Source organism: Aphis gossypii, chromosome 3 (genome assembly GCF_020184175.1).
Source record: "Aphis gossypii isolate Hap1 chromosome 3, ASM2018417v2, whole genome shotgun sequence".
Lineage (NCBI taxonomy): Eukaryota > Metazoa > Arthropoda > Insecta > Hemiptera > Aphididae > Aphis > Aphis gossypii.
In genome coordinates this window covers 25463733-25482700 of record NC_065532.1, presented here as the reverse complement: position 1 = coordinate 25482700, position 18968 = coordinate 25463733, and the positions used below count along the sequence as shown (strand labels likewise).

The 18968-nt window shown below is 25.0% G+C and overlaps 1 protein-coding gene across 1 annotated transcript in view; it reads right to left on the bottom strand.

Annotated features, from left to right (window-relative positions):
• LOC114131471 (protein inscuteable homolog) overlaps positions 1-18968 on the bottom strand; it is a 35207-nt gene that overhangs the window by 11842 nt on the left and 4397 nt on the right. Inside the window, exon 2 of the mRNA XM_027996696.2 lies at positions 9709-9752. The gene's annotated coding sequence lies outside the window, so the exon portion shown is untranslated. The remainder of the gene's footprint in view (positions 1-9708; positions 9753-18968) is intronic.

The window sequence follows — 18968 nt, the reverse complement described above, 5'->3', positions numbered from 1 at the left end:
TTATTTTTAGTTTGAATAAAAATCAATTTTAAAATAATATAAAGAAACTACACGATCAATTAATCCATTAGTTAAATTATAAAAATCTATTTATAATGTAATATTGTCTATTATATTTATTATCGTACATTATTATTATAGGATAAATCATAATTATTTATGATACATAGTGTTAACTTGATATATTTGTATTAAATTACAATTATTAATTTAGTATAACCAATAGTTATTCATTTTAAAAGTATACCATTTAGATTTATCTGATACATATTGCTATTGAAATACGCAGCCATGAAATAGTCATTTAAATAGGTACTTAAAATGTAAAGGACGAATAAAATAAATATCATCGTCGTTAGTGAGTGAAGAATGCGTATTTAATACGATTTATTAATTAGTATATTATCAGTCGAGAATGCCAAAGAAGTTTAGCACCCATATAGTGCATTAGTGTTTGTATTATATTTATATGATTTACTACGGTATGCGAGACGAGGGAGCAAGGCATTAAGATAGCTTACAGAGTACAAGCACAGGATTGATTACAAAATAATAAAAAAAAAAATGTATCGCCAAACCGATCGCCGTGTTTATATTACATTATATTTAAAAGATATTGGATAGATCATTATCATCAGATATTTATTCATACGTAATTGTTTTAATAAATTTTATGATTGAGAAAGAATGTTCACCTTTACCGTGGAGTGCGGATTGTTCTAATCGCGAGCATTCTGCTCCGCACAACAAGCCCCCGCCGGGTCTCTTATGCCAGTGTGTTATCTCACAACATGTTTGGTCACTTTCTCGGTCGTTCAGAAATGTACCCATTGAAATAAGTATTTAGTAGGTAGTATATCTCAATGACTTCCAAAGATTTATGCGTGTTTACACTACCGGTATTTATAATTTCGCATTCATCTCCATTCAGAAGGTCGTTTAACAATAACAGCGATAGAAAACATTGCATTAAAAAAAAAAATGTAAATGTAAATATTAATTATTTTATAATCAATTCACGTGTAAACGTGAATTTGCATATATATATATATATATATATATAATAGTAAATATTATATTGATATATAAATATTATCCGAATATATGATATGATATTAATTAAATATAATTAATTTTATTGAATTATCTATGAATAATTAAACATTACATCAGTACTATTTATTCAACTACATCGTATATACAATTTTTATTTTAAATTTTACGTTTGACTGGGCGTGAGAAAATATTATTAACCGAATAGTCAATGGTACTATACAGGTAATACTTTCTAAGCTTTAGGGTAAACATAATATTAACTCTATATATTACCTATATGGTAATATATGATATAATAACCAACTACATAATAAAATATTATGATGTGTCGTATATACTCGTGTGTGAATCCATTTATACTATTGTTAATACTAGTATAATAATGTATTTAAATCAAATAAAATACATATTTTTAATTTACAAACTTGTATACTTATGCATAAGAATAGTGTATACACATAATAAACATCTATACATAATTTTTATAATTTTTATTTGTTTAATTGTTATATAAAAAGTTATAGTTAAACCTATTATTGTTCGATTTTTGAAATCTATTGAACATGTTTTCACAGTTTAATATACATTGTTTAGAGCCTTAAAAACTTTAAGTGTAATAATGTTTATATACTTTATCCATTACCCATTTATGGAATGCTCTTTATGTTATTTTTATTTCAAAAAGAATTTATGAATAAAAAAAATTGTTTAAGTAGGTATACAGTAATGTTATCTAAGGTGTTTTTTTTTTTACCACGGTCCACAACAAATTTGTTACATTAATGGCTGTGTAGATACAGAATTTCTAAAGAATTTCATTTCACATACTGAAATATAGGTGGGTATATCTACGGTAGGTGTCGTGAAAAATCGTGTAGTGCATTTATGAACAAAAAAATAAGAATGTATAGGCTTTACTGAATACCTTTAGTGTTAAAACCCGTTACATTATGTCCATTGTTATACAATGTTATTTTCCAGTTAACTGATAATGATTTTTATCATAGTATATACTCGTAGGTACTTACTGAAAAATATAATATAAAATATTAAAATATAATATCAGCTGCAATAACTAAATAGATATTCGATTTGAAGTTCCAAATATTTCGATATTATATATTTGCTTTAATTTGATGAACGCATTTATTGACAGTATCGAGTATATTAACTAGATGATATGAAATAAACACCTACAACCTACTGTAAAAAAAAAAATAATCGTAATATTCACAAGTCACAACAAGCAGCATACACACATTTTTTTCAATCTAAATATTATTATTATAGTAATATGCTGTGACGAAACTATCATAGCAAAATTGTGCAAATGAGACTAAATTATAAATTTGTGATATACGAAAATAATTAAAATATAACTAATTAAATTTATTTTCATTGATTTGTGTTTATAAATATATTGAAATATATTGATATAGTAAATGCTAATTAGTATAAAAAAATAATAATTATAAAATCATTCAAAATATACATTAGTTTAGTATATTCATAAGTTCACAGTAATTCATTCAATAAGAATATAAATCAAATGGTAATAACGAATTTTTATTTAAGCATACAATTGAATGCTTATTCTACCATTTAATTAAATATATAATCGATTTTGTCAACATATTATAATATGTATTATATCCAAACGTTATACACATTTTTAATTATTTGTCAAAAAAAACATATAATTATATAGGTAGCTATAGTTGAAATTCTAATATTAATTTAAATTTGATTGAAAATCCATATAAAAAAGGTTTGTATTGTTATTGATAATATTATAAATATGTTAATGTGTGAGGACATGTATCATTATATTAAACTTATTATAGTATAATGCTTATAATACTATATAATATACCAATATTTTTTTTATTACTATGGATAATTATTTCATACTGATTTATAATAATTGATGTGTGCTGAGTGTCCCACGAAGAATAGTTAATTTAAATGTTTCTTTTTTTTATATTAGAAAAAATATATAATCTTTATATTATAAATATCAACAAATAGTACATAATTTGTATAATGTATAATATTATAATATATTATACCAAAAATAAGACATAATATATTATAGTATGTCTTTAAATACCTAAAATCAGATATATTCGTTTCTTTGATAGTTTGATTTAGACAAATCTATTTAATACATACCTATATACATATATGAATAAAATTTATAATTTATTGAATAAAAACCGTAAGAAGTATTTTGAATATTAAAATAGTATTGTATTTATATAGGTAATATGCATGCATATTATACACTCAATACTTTTTTTTCATCTATCACGAAATTATTCATACAGACTACTTAGGAGTGCTAAATCAACAGTAGATGCTGCGTGTCTCGTGTACACATATTCGCGCGGCCCACCGTGACAAGACATATTATCAGGCATGATGTAAACTGTAAACACTGCAGTAAGTCCATCGGAGGTCTTTGGCCCTCACGTGTGGAAAGACCGGCTAGTTTTATTATTATTATTTATAGTCAAAGACATTCTCTTCCTTTTTTTTTTTTTAATACATTATATTATTTTTTTCTTACTTTATAGGTACACAGGAATACAGGACTATAATACAGGTGCTTTTACCTGTGTGGCTGTGTATCATAAGGCGTGATGTACGGCGATCACTTCCGTCAAATTATAATGAGACTGTATTTTTCACTATAGTAGTCGCTATCGTATAATCGGTATCTATAAATATATATTACAATTGTATATTCTATAGGTATATACCATGCTTTATATCTTAAACTTAAATGTTCCTAATTTATAAAATTTATGTGTTTAAATATAGGTGTTACTTATACATTTTTTTCATAATAAATAAAGTTAAATTAAAATTAAAAATATATATTATTTTATTTCATAATAATATTAATAATTATAGTACTGTAATGAGTCCATACGATCTCTTATTGGACATTACGTTTATTTTACGATGTTACACATTTTTTTAATGTTTGAAAGTATATATAATTTAAATTAAAAACTAACGCAACATGGAATAATTAAATATTAAATAATTTAAAACAGTTTTGTAACTTTTAAAAGTAACATATACTAAGATACATTTAGTTAAATCTGAAGATTGAATTATATTATTCTACCTGAGACATAGTTACTATAAATAAATGTCGGTGGACAGTAGTCCCAGAGGTGAGTGGCAATGTGGAGACGAGAAACAGCTCACATATCACATATAAGTTCTACAATTTAGAATGGTAGACTAGATATTATGGGCTTGCTTCCCGTATTTATATGCAGACCACATGTGGCGTGATCATGGATATAGGATATTAATTTATGTAATATATCTATATCTATATGGTATATATGTGTGTGTCTGTATTTCAATATTTATTTATTTAATATATATAACTCTCTCAATTTTGTGTACATATATTAATATATTATAATATAACTATATAATTATAATACAATAACAACAATATTATATATATATATATTATTACACGTATAAGCTTACTAATTTTTTTTAATACTTGAATTACCAAAAAATAAAAATATTATACTTATATATTAAAGAGTTTAGCCTAAATATAATCATTGTACGAGTATACTAAATTTGTTTGAAATATAATAAAGTTCAAATAGATAGTTATTCAAAATTGAAAATTTATTAAATAAGTCATAAGATAATTTGAATTTTTGAAAAAGTTTTGTTTCAACTAAAACCCGTTTATTTATTAGTCTTATATGTTTTATTTAGTAAGTATGTATTGGCAGAGGAATAAACAACCATGCAGGTAGTTGCAGACATTGTTGTTAGAAGACAGGAACATCCATCGTACAAGTATGTATCGGATAAACATCGTGAACACTATTACTACCGTCCCAAGAACGGGCAAAAACGTCGCAACTATTATTTTCTTCTTTGCAGGGCGACTGTTTGGCGATATGTTATTTTTTTGCGTATTTGTATCGAATACTATACGCAATCAAACCGGTTTGAAATGCATACCGCAAAAATAATAATACAAATAAAAACGTACAGAGAGTACCTACTTCATTCTACATGTATACATACATAATATTTTATAATTTTATATTCTGTTTATGTTCCGATATATTTTTTAGTTAAGACTCGATCGCTTATAGCCTGAATTAAATCATGTTTTAAAATATTTATACATTTTTACTGTCATTGTTTTCGATGATAAATATAAATTTAAGAAGTATGATTAGTAACAAACAATCCAAATTATTTTAAAATACGTAAAAAAAATATTAATAATATAAGAAGTGGACAGGCACTTAAAGACTGATATGAGATTTACGTATTTATAAATTTACAAATCGAATAAGTAGTATTTATTGTCCAAAATTACTAGAAAACATTAAGTAGATAGTTTTTCCTTTAATTCCAGTCTGTCACTTACCATCAGAGCTTAAACATTCGAAATTATATATTAAAGAATCCTATAAATAATTTTATATTGAATATTTCTGCAACAAAGTTAAAAATTTTGATTTTTTTTAAACATCACTTTTGAGTACCTAATGGCTATAAGTAATAAAACAATATTTTTTGAATATATTTGTATTGAATTTTTATGGTTCAATCTGTATTTGAAAGATGAATTTGAAATTATGTATTAACTGTATTTTTATACTGCAGGGTGTTTATAATAAATAATTAAAATTCTATATGACATGGCTTAAAAAATCAAATGCATTATTACATTTACAATTGATAATTTATTACTGATATTTAAAAATTAGGTAAACCTAAAATTTTAGCTAGTGACAATATTATCATCTATAAGTGGCTGCTAGTTGCTACTTCTGTTAAGGATTCATGTAAACTAGTTATCTTAATGATAAACCTAGATTTGATGTCACCTTCCTAGTCATTTATGTACGCAAGTTAGCTGAATAATTTAATATTTAAATAAATTATGCATTTATCAACCCCATAGTAATGTAGTATTATTATAGTAAGTTCTTAGCAGATTTTAAAACGGTCATATTTTAATAATTTATATAAATGGCACCCCGGCATCATATGAATGGCGATATCTGTCTGTTAAATGGCATCATGTTTTATGGAAAAGATGTTACTATAATATAATGTTTTGTTATTTCTAAACGAATCAGCCCTGGAAACATCATGTAATAGATTGTCAGTTGTATAATACGAGTATATATTTTATCGTTGTGCCTGAATAGTACATACTCGTTTGTATAAAGGACGGGGATTGCGGCCGTCGTCCGGGATCAAGTCAATTAATTAAACACTCGTTGTGTAGCGTATTATGCATATAAAATAAAACTTATGAGCACTTACAATACAGCCATCTTTATATAGTTATAGTTATATATGTATTTATTTTCCTTCTTATTTCTTTAAGCCTATACTAAATAATGGATTGTAATTCATAATATCTTAAAACTTTAAATTTTGTCACAGATACGCAACTCATGTGCTGATGAGTTATTGCTTATAAGTTGGAAGTTAAGATATAAATATATTGTAGGATGAAATTGAAACGAAAAACATATATAACATGAAGTATACATTTAATTATTATGCAATAGGTATTCCAGGTATTCCAAGGGAAACGTTTAACTAATTAAAAATGTTAGCTAAAAATAACGAAGATAATTTCATCAAAAAAAAAACGAAAGTCATCAACTTGATATTGAACAAGAAGATATGACGATTTCAGAACTAGTCTCAGAAATTATTATACTAGTTTATTATCAAGATCTATAAAATATAATAAACTAGAATAAAAGTTAAGTTTTGGAAAACAAGTTTCATCAATATTTTATTGAAGAAATACATAAAATTAATAATTAAATAAATGAAAGTTATTTCATCAAATATAAATTACATTTAGATTCTATTCTATACGTGATACGTCTAATGTCTATATTTATATAATTGCAAAATATCATAAATACAAATAGGATAGGTACCTAATTCTTTTAAAGGTAAATAGTTATTTTCTTAAACATTTTTCACAATTTATGGAACACACTTTTAGATACAGGTTAAAGTACAATTATTATTCATTTTTTTATGTTAATATATGTAAGTAGATAACTATTTTCAAATACAAAAAATAATTTTTTTGTTGAGAATTTCGGAGTATAAAATCAAGTAAGTTGAAGTAAATAGTTTAATTAGTTCTATATATTTAAAGTTTATAAGAGAAAAATAAAGTGGCACCTTACAAAATGTTGTTCCAATAAGTAATTCTTCTATTATAAATTATAAAACATAAGTATTATAACTTTATTTAACTACTCATCTTCGTAAACTATTCCTATATAGCCCAGTAAATTTTAATGAACAGTATGAACATCTTTAGATTAAATGATTAATCCTATACTATTTGCATTAAATTACCTTCAGATAAGTAGATTTAAAGATTGTATAGTTTTATAATATACAATCAGGTGTTAATTCTTTCTACGAATAGTATTAAATTAATTATAACTGATATGTTGAAACACATTTGGATAGGGTCCAATTATTTTATAGAATCTGTTGGTTTGATATGCATTCTTTTCTTATGTCCTATTAATTTAGTTAAGTTTTAAATTGTGAACGATTAAATTAAAGACCTATAATAATTCTAGAGGAACAACGAGTCATTTTTACTTTAAAATATATTAATTTACGCACATATATGTAACCCAAACATATGATGTGTTATCTTTTATTGAAATCTTGTTAAATACAGGTGCTCCTATATCTGTATTAGTTACTATGAAACAACAATTATTTTTAATTGATTAAGAATTCGGATGTAATAAATATTTTTAAGGATAAAATCATTAAAATGCCGTTACTTTTTGTGTAAAATACAGTGTTTATTTTAGGGGGGTGACAGAGAGGGGAGTAATACCCTTCGGAGAAAAATGTATACCCCCTCGAAAAAAGTTATGAAATTATTACGTAAATTGTATATTGTGATGCGATTTCTAAGGCATACCCCCTTGAATATTTACGATACCCCCCGGGTTAGAAGGTCTGTAATATACACTGGTAAAATAAATCATATGATATAGCTTGGTAGGTCGTATATTATGTATGTATAATAAGATAATCAAATGTAGATCTTAAACGAAATTAATTTTCAATATGATCTTACACAACCGTATTGTCATCAAAGTTGTTTTATTTTACACAATAAAACGCGGATTATGGTTATAAAATGGTATATAAGAGGAAATTCATTTTTCGTAAAAACCGCAGCAGGTATTTCAAGATCAGTTGTGTTGTGCGTAACTGCGGTACATTTTTCAAAGGGCAACACACCCGCGCGTCGCGCTCTCATTATGAATTCTGCTCTTGCCCGTTTCTGACCAACAATGGTTCATTCCCCAGGACATGTACGATCACGGAGACCTTCCTGTTTACTATGTGTAATAAATATTTTACTATCGTTCGCATCCCAATTGACGTGCTCAGTAAATAATGAAATCACAATTGGTACGTGGAGGGAAAAACTCAGGTTTATATTACTTATATAGTATATACGTGTGTATGCATTTAGTTTATACATTAATATAGTCACTACAATGGTTGGTAGACCAGTGTTGAATGGACAATATGGATAAAATATAGCACCCAGCAGTGATGTCACGACGAAAAATGTTTTATACTAACCAACTACAAATCGATAATATATTTATCATGGTGTATTCATTTTCTAACGTTTACCATTAAAATGTTTATTTACTATACCTACAATTTACCTACTTAAATTTATTTAAATATTTAAAAAAAAAACTATTTTTAAGGTTTAGTTATTATACATTTTTAGAGGTTACCTATTATTAACTTACAAATTTTGTTTTAATGCAGATATCTACTTTTGATAATAGGTAAAATGTAACCATTCTTCATTTATTTTAAATAATATATTTGTAAATATATGTGTGAATAAATTTAAAATCGTATTATTGTTAAGCATAATATAGACTATAGTGTAGCCCGAGCACAGGGTATATAAACCAGCTTACCACTGGTATAATGGTTTATTAAAAATTATGTTCATATTTGACAAAGTCGATCACGAATATTAAATTATGGTAAAATAAGGATTGACATAATCATAATATTAAAAGGATTCTTTTTAATAATTTAGAGTTATTACTTTATTAGAGTAGATACGTATTTGAGATTTAAAACTGATATTTATTTATCAGCTTGTATAGAGTTGCCTGTTGTTAACAATAATATAAAAAATATTAATATTAATATTTTATACCCATATATTTATATGACCTACGGTATACCCATCTTTCATTTGACACCATTATATCATTATTAAATACCTATCAACATCACGATTTAACTATTATCGTACTATTTTATTAGATTAAATATTTAAATTTGTCATCAGGATGTACAATAAGAATTACGTTTAATGATTTTTATGTTAATTGTACATTTGTACTTTAGTTATATATTCTAATAATATTGTTTAAAGTAAAAATTGTAGGAATTATAACAATTACCTAATTATTTTTTTAGTTATAGCGATTAAATTGCATCGCTGGTAAGCAATTCACTTCTATATAACTTAAATTATATACACAAATTAATAACTTTAACACATAAGAACAATATAGAAGGTATACTTACCAAGTGCATGATAAAGACATCCAACATTGGATCTTCAAATCAATCTGAAAAAAAACGGTGTAGTAAGTATACGAATATTATGGTAATATAAATTATAACACATCAAACAAGTTAAATAAATTTAAATCAACAGTTATACAATTGAAAAAAATCCAAGAAAAAACTTGAAAATATGTAGATCAACGGGTTATATTTATTTAGTAGTAATTTATAATCAGGTATGAGACCTGGGTTAACTGTCTCAATAATAGTCAGTTGTAATGAAATATAAAATAACCTAAACTATAACCTATTCATCACCAAACATATTTTACCGTAAAAAAAATAAATATAATAAACATAGACATTAGACACCTCTAATTAATTTTTATAAAAACTGGAGTGGTATAGCCATTATATTATAGCATATAGGTATACTATACCATATACTGCGTGTATTATAATATGCCTATATAATATATTATTCATGTATAAGAAGTGTATAATAATTAATAGCAAAAAAATTATCCATATAATTACAGTGAACTTCCCTTATTTGTCTGTTACTTATATGTTATAGAATCCAAAGTTTGTGATTGCATAATTTTAAATTATCGACGATGATAATAATCATTATTACTATACTGACACATATTTTAAAATATTGTAATCGCGCGCGATCTATTAGATATATATAGTTGCAGTATATTACTATAAATTGTTTAATATAATTATATTGAAAGGACATTTAATAATTTAATTAATCTATATTTGCATTATTTTAATACGTTATATTATACCCCCTGTATATTTTATTATTTATTTATCGCAATTCGGTTTTGTCCGTTATCCCGCATTCGGCATTCATATATACGAGTGTAAATGGAGTAATATTGACGTGTTCATTCCCTTAGGTAGATACTTATTATAAAAAATATGCTGGCGGAAACAAAAAGACATACCTATTAGGTATAACGATTTACGTATAATATGTTAATATGAAATACCTATGTAGATAATATATAAGGGTTATTAAGGAAAACACAAATAAAAATTGATTAAATTATGCAAGTAGTTATATTCTTATATAATGATAAGTAAACATTTAAAAAATATTAATATAATTTACCAATTTATAAAAACATTATAAACAGTTATTATGTAAAATTAATATTTCACAGTTTACAATATAATAATTGTTGGGCATAAAAGTATATATATTATATACAATTATGAAGCCTAATAAAGGTTTGTATTAGTGCTTGTAAAATGTAAGTATATAATTCACCTTTATTATATAACTTTAGATTAGAGCATTAAGAATTACCTATAGTTACTTTTTAATAGTCATTTAAAAGTTTTCTGTAGATAAATTTAATAGTGATAGTTAACTATTGATAGAATAATAAAATTTAGAATTTCAGAAAAAAGTTCGTTATAATTTTAGTTTAAAACCGATATTGAAATTTAAAATTGGTATTTTTATTTAATATAATTATATATTATTTTAAATTATAACCTTTTTCATTAATTTTAAAATAATTATGAATATTAACCGTTTTTTGTAATAGGCGAATAAAAAAATTATTTTTAGTATAGAGCAAAATGCATATTTGGGAATCATTGTGACCTATGGAAAATAATTGAAAGGGGGCCTGCAAACTCACGCACCCTCAAATCACGATGGGGCGAAAAACCGTTACAAACTCATATTACATATATATATATATATGATGACAAACCATCTACGCGGCAACACAGTTGTGTCCCACTTCCGATTACAAAATAGGGGGGATATGTATTATATATAAAAATTTAACACGTAAAATTCAATAATACTATTTTAACAAATTCAGTGATTTTAACGCTGGATATAAATATAATATAATATAATATTAATAAGTAGGTATACGATTTATAGTAAATATCTACAAGGAAGTAAAAATAAATATATTTACGAACATACTAAAAAATAAACTTAACTAACCAACATAGGTATAAACGATTAACACACACACACACACACATATATATACGTATACATATATTATATTATATACTATATGTTTAAATATTAATTTAAACTAACTACCAAGATTCGATAACCGATGTGTATATATATAGTTGATTTTTATCTCATTTATGAAATATAAATATAGATAGCTAATTTTCATATACCATAAGTACCTGCAGTAGATAACAGTGATAATACTATAATATGTAGGTATATTATAGAATATAAATCCTATGTGTACATTTTAGTAAAGAATCTTTTTTAAATATTGATTGTACACGTATTAATTAAGTGATTAAAAATAAGATAAATTATGAAGTGTTCAACAATTAGAAAATATAAAAGATGCGCAAACCCGTAAATGCTTAAGAGGATGACACACCCGCATATGTTGTCTCCGTCTTACATACATATAACATAGAAAATTTTAGTTCAACAAAATCAATTTTAAGCTGTTAACCTAACTTTAAAATTATAGTAAATTTACATATTATTAAATTTAAAAGTTAAAGGTAATAATATTATCTAGGTCGTCTTGTAGCCTTTTATTGATGGTATAATTTTTAAGTGAGTTACGAGCATTTTAAAATTTTAATATTTCATACCTATAATTATAACTTAACTCGCTTAAAAATTGAAATATATGTAAAATCCTACGAAATGCCTAGATAATATTATTAGTTATTACCTTGGGATTTGATAATAGGTAAAGCATAAAATTGATTCCGCTGAACGAAAATTTGCTATGTTGCTTTTATGTAAAACGGAGACAACACATGCGGGTGTGGCGTTCTCTTAAAGATAATACACTATAAAATAAATATAATTTTTTATTTAAGGATGGAATAAATTATATTCAATTGACAGTCATTACATTTTTATCAATCATATTAATTGTGTAAAATTAAATAAATAATCTCAGTAAAAAATAGATAACATTTACTTATCAAACGATAAGAAACAGACATTGACATGTAATTGTACAAGAAACATTTATTGTTTTTACGTTTGTTAACTCAACAAAATTATAATCGATTGTGCGTGTTGTTTTTTACGCCCATGGATATTTAAAACTAAAATAAATGTGTGCGTGTTTATAATATTATTTGAACGGTCACCCACGCCGCACTAATATAAAAAACCTCTTTTGTGGTGCTACTCGTGTATCGAATTTTGCAGAAATTTACGTTTAACTGCATGAAATCGACTTAGCTGACGGCTAACGGATCCATAGTATAATATATTTTATTATTTAATACTCAAAAATATCCACCATTCATCAAATTATTTGCCACTATAAATATCGTACAAAATATAAAAGTGGAAATACAAAAAAAAAAACATATACATTAGGCATTTTTTTTTGTATAATTCATACGTGTTAATTCACTAGATGAAAATTTATCTCCTACTGAACTCTAGTTCTTTTAAAAATTGAAGTGTACTGTAAACTGACATGACTGAGCTTTAATTTAATTTTTTTTCTACGGGAGCCGTTTGGAAATAAGCAAACAATAGACGGGAGCCGATTGGGATCCGACGATAAAAGTATACGCGACAGCGCATTTGTCGGACCTCTCCAGTTTTAAGAGACCACGAACTCGATCTACCGAAGCGCGTACAACGACTGCATAATAAATTACTTTTATACGTAGTTTGTACTACGTACGATAACAATAATAGCACATATGCGCGTACGTTTTGATCTCCGTCTAGCGTAACCGTAGCCTGTAGGCCTGCAACAGATGCGACGGCAACACGCGTGGCCCCAACGGCAGCAGCCGGCAAGTCTCCGCACGCGCCAAACTGCAGTAAATAATATTATATACATACATAATAGTAATATTTACGCGTCGCGGTCGTCGTAGTCATCATCATATTAATACACTTTTTTTTCTCTTACGGTCCAGTGACGTTCCCGCGCAAACGGTCCTCGAGTGTTTTATATTTATGTATGTATATATAGTGAGTCACTCCATGCGTATACTCGCCGAGTGTGTAAACCATGTAATTTGCTATCCCAGTGCGTGTACATTATAACGTATATATATATATCATATTATATGTGTGTGGGCGCGTGTGTGTTGTGCATGAGTGGTATACGCCGTTTTGACGTTATACTTGCCACTTGGAAGCAGGGCGTCTCGTCCTCGCAATCGTCGTTAAAATATACCCATACGAACGGGGTGTGGACCCGAAGAGTTTTTACTAATCGTCGTTGCGCAACAATTACAAATAATTTTCGTTAAGCATAATACATAATATAATATATTATATATATTCAAAATAACGGCTGTTTTACGTTCAATTTTATGAATGCATCATAAAATAATTCAATATATTGAATAATACTTATATGTAGTTATTACTAAATGATTGTTATTTTTTCTACAGCACATATACATACATATATATTATAATTATTATAAATCAGTACCAACAGTGTGAGTATACTTAAGTAAAGTATTGAAACTCAATCAAAATTCTACGAATTATTATAATTTATAAAACATGTAATACCTAATGTGTTATTAAAACTTTAATTAAAAAAAATTCAATTCCTATATAATTAACAATTATATTATATCAAAATATAGATATTTTTTTTTTATTAATTAAGAAGCTGCTGTACCTATAAATACATTATAATATATAGATCAGGAATAGTGAATGAACATGTTTTTTCCTTGTATACACTGAATCATATTTTGGAATGTGTGTTTATTATTATTCGTGATATCTCAGACGTTGAGTCATCTATTATTTTTTCATTGCTATTCGCTATTATTACGCATACAAGGTAACGATGTACCTATTATAACATTAGGTGCAAAATTACTATTATATATAGGTAGTCTACAGTCACATCACTACATATTTTTTTAACTGATAACATAGATTTAAATACTTCCTACTAGCTATGATTTTTATAAAATTATATTTTTGCAATAAACGCAATTGAATGAATAATGTACATCACATTTTTAAACAAATACTACATATAAATACTACTAATAATAGTTTGTTGATTAATATATCTTAAAAATCTAATTATTTATTAAAATAAACCATTAAAAACACAATAAAGATATATAAATTCAAACTTATTTTTAATTATAAATTTTAATAAAATTATTAAAACTTTGTAGTAAAACCTATTAACACATAGTTTATGCTAATTATTAATTTATAATGTAAATGTTATATATAATAGCTTATGTTGAACAATTATTGACAGATACGAAAACTAGTAATAGCTAGTACCTAATTGTTAAATTAATAATTACCACATAACCACCGACAGCTAGACTTTATACTGTATTTTAGTTTATAATCTAAATATCGTTTAGTAACGAGTATAAAATTTATTGTACATACAATGTTATACTATATTGTATGAATGTATAATTTACCGAATCAATAAGATTTTTTTCGAGATTTTTTTATATCTCTTAAAGAGTTAAAAGCATAAAGATCATTTATCGAACATTCAACTTTTGTTAATAATTCTCTTTTTAAAAATGTTTTGCTAATGAATACACACATTGCCTATGTAAACAACTTATGATTGACCAATTTAATGATATGATGCCAAAAAAAAACCAATGAACTACTTCAACAGCTTGAGTAAACTAGCTGCGCTGGTATCTGGTATTATACTTCTATTATTATTCAAAAGTAAAAATGTGGAGTAGTGAGGTTTATTTAAACACGGTAATAAAAACATTTTACGATTTATTTGCTTTTAATTTGCATAACTCATTTTTTTTATATTGCATTGTTTTATTGTACGAGATTAAAAAAAAAAAATTAACGAATAAATGATCCACTATTTTATTTCTATTCACAATTTTAAATCATTAAAGGTACCTACACTTAGAGAAAATACAGTTTTAATTTCTATAAATTCGTTTCATTGATTTAATATTTTATTGTTTTCTTGAAATGTATGACAAATTTCATCATTTCAAAAATAACATAATCAATTTAAAAATATTTTCTTTAATTTAGAGATATCAAAATACAACCAATTTTTAGCAAATTTATTGATTTTATTATTTGGTTTACTGTATAATAAGTAATAACACACTTATAAATAATAGTATAATATACCTAAATAATTTAAATAGCATACCTATAAAATTAAATACCTATTGAGGGATTTTAATTTGTTAAAAATATAACTTCAATTTCATAGGCTAAGGCCATTGATTTTTGAACTAGAATAGAACTTACCAACCAATATATGGATGAAAAAAATAAGGAAAATACTGCAAAATCTTAAAATTTCCCGAAAATTATATTTTAAAAGAGTACTTATATATTATTAACCCATACATATATTTTTATCACAGTATAATTATAAATATCAACAAAACATTACATTATAGATATGAATACATATAGTATATAAATAAAATAATAACCATATATTCTATAAATTATAATTACATAATTAACTAAAATATGAACATTCTACCACTACCAATTTTTTTTATGCTTGGGGCAAGTACATATTTAAAACTATGCATCTATTTTCTATATATTACTTAAAATATATGCCTATATAATATATTTGCTTATTATTTATAATGTATTTATTACTATTTAAATACATACATTTATTATAGTTATTCTGCCTGCTTTTATATCACATATATTATATTAACGTAGTTAAATTTTTTTCGAATTAGTAAATGTTTGTTTCATACCGAATTTATATAATATATATTTTTGGGTGGATTATAATCAAATATGTGGTTTGCAATCAAATGTTATCCAACTCCTACTATTAACTTTTTTTACAGTTTAATTTTACAATATCAATATTCAATAATCTAACCACTGATCTGTTCAACTGTTTCATATTTTAATAGAGTGCACACTAATCAATTATTTTGAAAGACCCCACTCGAGATTCGAGGGGTCTAATCATGTCTACAATGCATGTCCACTATTATAAAGGGTAAAAGTTTCACTATATAGAATCGGTGACATTTGGTGTTTTCCCTTGACAAGTGTCCCTTGTCACGTATTCCCCTAAAGCAAGCCATAAAGTGAAATAAGAATTTAACGGGATCAAGTGGATTAATATAGCTCCCCTGTGTAGTTGTATAGCGAAAAGACAATATAGTAGTAATGATGTGGGAACCACAAAAAAAAGCTCTGCAGATGTTACTTTTATAATTTATTATAATTTATAATGTATATTATTATATAATATCTAAAGATAGATATCAAGTACAATGCATATACATATAATATATAGCATAGTATAGTACTATAGTTTATGACCTAGAAATACATTAAAAATAAAAATAAAACTGAATATTTTATACGTGTAAGTTATTATTATTATTTTTAATTGATGACAGGTATTTAATAAAACATTGTTATTTTAATTTTATTATATTAAGTTTGTAAAATAAAATTTATGTAGGTTTAATGCAAGTTCGTGATGCAAACAATAGACTTAAGTATTATATTTTTGTGATTATAATTTGTAACTATTTTACTCGTGATATAATTTTAAAGTTGTGTAGATTTTAATGTGGGCATACCAGTTACAGTAGGTAATCATGCATAAATGGATTTCAGATTAGGCACGGACATTCAAACAATGTTTTACTTGAAATAGTATCTTATTTTTGATACTATAATTGTACGCATACAATAAACTACATGTCTATTATACATACATAGTACATACAGATAACATATTAAATTAATATACATTTTTAAAATTAATTACATATTAGTTAAGTTTATTATTTTATGGTGTTTAAAAATAAAAAAATATACCTACCTATTCTAACACAGAAGTATGATTTATACATAAATATTTATAGTATGCATACAATATTATGTGTTTCTATTTTGGTAAATTATTTAGTTTGTTATAAACATATACATATTATATCTTTGTTAAATAGTTATTTTTTATAGTTATTAGTTGCGAGTATCTTGTACTGTCCTATGGTTTTGCAATACATTGTTATGTTACCGGTGACAGATTTATCTAGTTTAACAATAACAGTTTATAATCAATGAAGGTACATACATTATAGTTATATACATTATACATACTACATACACTATACAAATAGCGGAAGTATGCAAAAATAATCAACGTGGTCATTTGCAAGGTTGGGTAGCACATATGATGTAAAAAACAGCGAGAATGTTATGAAATTAATTTGCTGTCTCAAATAAATTTAAGTCAGTGCATTGAAAAACATCTTCCTGTTTATATCATTTATCGTATATGATAAGACTACAATTTACCTAGTTATAATAATAACAATAATGTATAAAAAGTTCATATTACCACATAACAAATTACATTTAATTTAATAAGTTAACAATGATTAGTGATCGTATAACCATAAATAGGTACAAAGCTACAAATACATATTATATTCAATATTGTTTTAAAAAATAATAGAATTATTATTTATATAAATTATTTGTAAATCTAATTTATTATTTTTAAATGTTTTAAATATCTTTTTTTCCAAATTATATCGCTAATAAATTGGTGAGAACTACATTAGCGTTGCATACATCTCTATAGTTTTATCGTTTTTGTAAATTAAGGAATTCAATAATACTGTAGGTATTGTATTAGACTTTACATATTGAATATTTTATTACGATACACCAATAAGTAATTAATGATTAAACTTATCATATAATATTTAATATTATAATTGTTATATTATACCTAATATATAATACAGAATATTGAAATATTTGATTGATAAAAATTATTTAATACACGATTAGCACTTAAAAAGAAAGAATAGTAGGTATTATATAAATAGCATAATTTGTTTTTTATAAAAACAATTTTAGCGTTCTTTATGTTCATGAAGTTGTTCGAAATGACTTAAATACCTTAACTAGGAGAGGAGGGGTAATATAATATATTATAAGTTATAACTAATATAACTTTTATTGTTATGAAACAGTTTATACCTAAATATTTTTCCCGCAGGTGTGACTGCAGATATATAGTAGTATATAGTATATTGTATATACATAACTATATTATTCCATTTACAGATGTGATTCATGTACAAGGAATATCATTATACGCGCAATGCTATAGCCTATAAGTGTTACTATTTTGCTGACGAACATGAAAGATTACGTGATATGCACACAATGCGACATCATTCAGAATATGGTGATTATAGGAACAATGATTATTGTCAGACAACATGTTTTGTAAGATTGTGAACAATTTCTTATTAGCATTTTTATA